Genomic DNA, 6,000 nt, shown 5'->3' with positions numbered 1-6,000 from the left:
ACTCAGTTCTCTACCAGAGGCCTGGGAGCCTGATGGTTCTGTTACGGATCTTAGCTGTTCCTTGGACTGTTCTCTTTTGGACTCAGATCTCTGATGTTGTTCTTGGTATCTGCTGGTTCCATCCTCTCAGCTGGGGGGTCACTGCCCCTAGTGCCCCCATCATTGGTGGTACCACTGTTGCCTTCACACCCCACATTTTCTCTATCTCCTCTTTCAGCCCTTGGTATTTCTGGAGCTTCTCGTGTTCTTTCTTTCTGATGTTGCTATCACTTGGGATTGCTACATCTATAACTACCACTGTATGTGTATATATATATATATATATATATATATATATATATATATACATACACACACACACACACACACACACACACATGCACACACTCAAAGAAAAAATAAATGCACCATTTTCATTTTCTTGATTATTTCAGAAATATGACAGTTATTGCAAAATTACAAAGTACAATGAGTTCAGTACTGAGTCCAAATGAAATTATTGTTTTCCTGGTTCTGGTTGATTGATTTTGATTAGCAATAAGAACTGTACTTGTGTATTCCTCACCCATGTCTGCTCATGAGTGAAACTCACAGATGAATTGGACCTCCCCTCAATTGTGTGCAACCATTCCCTATAAAAAGACACCAAAATGGAGCAAAAACACATTTGTCCACAGTGACACGACTTGGGACCATTTCTGCAAAGTCCAGCAACGATGTGCACTGCACCATTGCATTCGAGCGTGACAATGTTGTGGAGTCAGCACTGAACCAACATATGGGCGATATGGCCTGATACCGTCAGCTTGTAGGTGATTACGAATGGTTCTAGGAGACACTAGTATGTGATGTGTCCCAATGGTCTCGGCTGCAGTTCTTATTGCCGGCCGAAACCTGTCATGGAGATGTGATGGCCGATTGGCACGGTCCTGTGCAGCGGTTGTAACATGCAGTTGACCAGATCTGGGACGTTTGTTGGAGGAGCTGGTGGTGTGGTAACACTCAGCAAGGCGTCCAACGGTAGAGTGGTGGACTCCAAACACCCTCGCTACGGCCCATCTGCTCCATCCAGCTTGAAGCATGCTAATGGCCCCATCTCTCCGGTTGCAGTAGTCGTGGCATTGTGGACAAATGTGTTTTTGCTCCATTTTGGTGTCTTTATATAGGGAAAGGTTGTGCACAATTGAAGAGAGGTCCAATTCATCTGTGAGTTTCACTCATGAGCAGACATGGGTGAGGAATACAAAAATACAGTTCTTATTGCTAAATCAAAATCAACCAACCAGAACCAGGGAAACAATCATTTCATTTGGACTCAGAATAGTACTGAACTCACTGTAGTTTGCAATTTTGCAATAACTGTCATATTTCTGAAAAAATCGAGAAAATGAAAATGGTGCGTTTCTTTTTTCCTTGAGTGTATATGCACACACACTCACACACACACATATATATATGTGATATATATGTGATATCCTTCAAACACAGTTATCATGATAATTAGAATTTAAATGGTAATACTAACCGTCGGGAATTTTACCGCAGTACTCAGGCCTCAGGTAGAAGAAGAACCACAGACAGCAGAGTGCCTTACATATACATTTGTATTTAGTATACAAAAAATTGAAATATTTCACCACACAGACATGTGAAGTAATAAAAAATAAGACAAACAGTTGGAACAAGTATACAAGTCATCTTACATTACATACGTACATGGCCAATGCATTTCATCAGACGACCTCTCCTAAGAGTTACAGTGGGTCAAAGAACCAGAGACTTTCCATGCAATAGTAGATTAGAATTTTTTGCTGTGTTTCTCAGCTACTTTTTCAACACCTTAGCTAGGCAGGACCACACAACATTATTCAACCACACAGTTTGCTATGCCAACCAAAGACAGCGTGACGAACTGGGCCGCAGTGCTGCGTCTCGCCACAAAGGGGAGACAGACACACCACAGGCCCTGCGAACCAAACAGAAATGCATTTCATAAAGGTGCAATCTGCCAACAAACTCCTCCAAGATTGGCCCCTTTATTGTACACTGTTAGCAACACTTCTAACTTCAACACGAGCAACTAGAACCCCTTTAGTCTGAATAGTTTTAGTGTTTAAAGAGCTAAATATTCAGGTACATGTAGATATAGATACTCATAACGCATTGCTTTTCTAAGGATCATTCTGTACATCACTAGATGTCATTGATATCCATTTTTTCTTTCTTAATGTTGACAGATTGTTGAAAAGTCTTGTGTATTACTACAATACAATATGAAATAGTACCAAAACAGGACACTAAAAAACTTGGCTTAAAACAATACTGTCTTTATGCACCTGAAACAAACAGTGCGCGCGCATGCGCACACACACACATACACACACACACACACACACACACACACACACACACATACACATACAAGGACAGAGACTGGATCTAAACAATGGGATAATTTAAGACAGAATATTTGAAGACCCATGCAAACCCGCCCCCCCCCCCCCCCCCCCCGCCCCAGAGGCAGAACTCAGGCAGCGAAGGTCATACAGCCCCCCCAATGTTTGGCATGCTCTGTCTGTCACATGACCACAGATGGATGAAATTACCCACAGACCCCTGACCCAGATCAGATGGACTCCGACAGGACAAAGGAACACATATTTGATCACCAGAACAGGGGAGTGGATGTTTAAGTGTGCATGGTGTTCAGAGCAGATCCACCTGGGATGGAGGACAACGGTGGAACAGGTCCGGGGAAAGAACATGGTCATGGATAAACTGGGGTTCTTTCACTGGAATTTAAATGTACGACAAATGTACCGACCAAGTTAGAAGCTCCACTAAATACTGACTGAAAGAGAACTGACTGAAACCACAACTGGATTCATGAACTGGATTCATGTTTCAAACGACAATTATTGAATTCATCATAATGTCAACGTCAGCCTGAGGCATTAACGTGATCACAGAAGCAGGTGGAAGTCGTTTCTTACATAGAAGACACATTTCAAAATGACTGTTTACCTTTTCCTTAATGTTTAACCAAACAGACCCAAACTGCAGCTGGAATGTTCAGAACACTCACACTGTCCAGCTCCGACAGTAGAAGTTCAGGTTATAATCGCACCAAAAACATTTAATTTGGGTTTTTTATCAACATGAAACTGAACTGAAGCAGGTCTTTCATTATAGTTCAGTTTGTAATCAGATAAAACACATTTAACTTGGGTTTTTAATTGACATGAAACTAAACTGAAGCAGGTCTTATATTACAGTTCAGTTTATAATCGGATAAAACACATTTAATTTGGGTTTTTTACTGACGTGAAACTGAACTGAAGCAGGTCTTATATTACAGTTCAGGTTATAATCGGATAAAACACATTTAATTTGGGTTTTTAATAGACATGAAACTTAACTGAAGCAGGTCTTATATTACAGTTCAGTTTATAATCAGATAAAACACATTTAATTTGGGTTTTTAATCGACATGAAACTGGACTGAAGCAGATCTTTCATTACAGTTTAGAAGCTCCTCAACGCCTTTATGTTGACTGACTTTATCTGCAATTGTGCCACAGGAACTTCCTCCCCTCTTTTGGAATAATCTGTGGAGCATCTGAATTTACTTCCATAGACTTTATAGTCTAAATCAGGGGTGTCAAACATGCAGCCTGTGGGCCAAAACTGGCCCGCCAAAGGTTCCAATCTGGACCGTGGGAGGAATTTGTGAAAAGCAAAATTATTAAGATATTAACAGTCAAGGGTGTCAAACTTATTCTAGTTCAGGATCCATATGTAGACCAATATAGATCCAAAATCCTCTCAAGCAAAATAATAGCATAATAACTAGGGATGGGAATTGAGAACCGTTTGCCTGCCTGCTTAACGATTCTGCTTAGCGATTCTGCCTTTGTTGCGCATGCAAGATGACGTCATGCGTACGCTGCATTGTTTTGGTCAGAACGTAGCCAACATGGCGTTGAGGCAGAAATGGTCCAAACAGACGACACCAGGTGTTGTCTGGAACACTGTCAAAGCTTCCATTTCTTCAAAAGGGTGGAATCCCTCCAATATGTTCAAACATTTGTCCGCAGTATGTGATTCATTTGCAGGAATGTCACGTATTTGATTTGATACTTAGCGGCGCTTGTTAATCTGGTGGCAGAGTGAACGCCAGGCCGTCATCCAGGCCTAGTTCCGGTTCCGGTTCGGGCAACAAACGTTGTACTCCCTCAAATACAAGTTTCTGAAAGTAGGGGGAAAGGAAATGAGGTGCACAACAACGGGAGCCGAGCTGAGTCGAACCGGTTCCACGTAGTGGAAATGCAACAATAGAGGAATTAGTAAAGCATCTTTGGTTTCACTTTCACTGCACCCCCCACCCGCCCCCAAACTGGCCCAGCACCATCTGTTATTATTAGTACATACTGTATATTTTATATTTTCTGTGCAGAAATGGAAATATAAAATACAGTTAAAGCAAACACACCCATTTGTACTCTTTTATTCCCTCAACCAATGAGAATCGACAAGAGAATCGATAAGGAATCGGATCGATAAGCAAAATCGATAATGGAATCGGAATTGTTAAATTTTTAATGATTCCCATCCCTAATAATAACCTATAAATAATGACAACAGTAAATTTTGTTCGCGGTTTAATGTAGGAAAAAAACAATAGACATTGAAATTATTTACATTAACAAATCATCCTTTAACAATAAAATTTGACTAACCTGAACAAATATGAACCTGAAATGTCTAAAGAAAATTTTTACAGTTTTAACAAACAAACAAGTTGTTTTAACAATACTCTGCGTGTTACTAAATGTTTTGTGCATTTCTAGATCCACTACAATTTATAAGTTGTTATTTTAGTTCCAAATTCCAAAATGTTATTAGTATTCTGCCTGTTACCACATGTTTGTGTAACAGTATGTGTAATGCGCATGTATAAATTATAAGTTGAGGCATAATATCGTTAAAATTCCAATTATTTTTCTTATGAAATGTCAGTTTTTTTCAGGTTATTCATGTCTTTTTTTGTTTGAATAGTTTGTAAATGTAATTGAAGGTTTTTGTAGCACTAAAACCAAAGAAGAACTTGGAGTTGTCATTATTTACAGGCTATTATGTTATTATTTTACTGGTCTGGCCCACTGGAGATCATGTTGGGCTGGATTTGGCCCCTGAACTAAAATGAGTTTGACATCCATGGTCTAAATCAGGGGTGTCAAACACATTTCCTTTCAGGGGCCAAAATCAGCCCGATTTGATCTCCAGTGGGCTGGGCCAGTAAAATAATAACATAATAACCTATAAATAATGACAACTAAAAATTATTAAATGCAAAAAAAAAAAAAGATTAAATTATGAAATTATTTACATTTTACAAACTTTTCAAACAAAAAGGATGTGAGTAGCCTGAAAAAAATGAAATTTCTGAAGAAAAATAAGAAATAATAAGAAAAATTTTAATCACTACTATGCCTCAACGAACGATGTCATATTATTTTTTTCACATTAAACCAAGAAGAAAATTTAGAGTCATTATTTATTGGTTATTATGCTATTATTTTTGAGTTCAATGCCCTTGACTGTTAATATCTTCTGCATTTTGCAAATTCATCCCATGGGCAGGACTGGAATCTTTGGTGGGCTGGTTTTGGCCCCCAGGCTGCATGTTTGACACCTGTGGTGTAAATGTACATATATTTCAGACTGGGGCAGGGGTGTGTGTGTATGTGTGTGTTAGGGCTGCACGATTTTGGCAAAAAAAAAAATCCCGATTTTTTCCTCTAAAAACTCGATTTTCGATTTCTATTTCGATTTTTGGGTATAACTAGAAAAGACAACAGAAGTCAGCATGTCGTTTTCGTGAGCAGTCCACAATGCAAGCCACTGCTCCGACCTCAAAGCTGTGATGGGATCACGTGATGAACCCACAGTTTTGTTTTGTTTTTTCTCTTCATTAAATCTTTAAAATGAAGTAGAGTA

This window comes from Sphaeramia orbicularis, chromosome 19 (assembly GCF_902148855.1).
Source record: "Sphaeramia orbicularis chromosome 19, fSphaOr1.1, whole genome shotgun sequence".
Classification (NCBI taxonomy): domain Eukaryota; kingdom Metazoa; phylum Chordata; class Actinopteri; order Kurtiformes; family Apogonidae; genus Sphaeramia; species Sphaeramia orbicularis.
Note: the sequence above shows the minus strand (reverse complement) of the source record.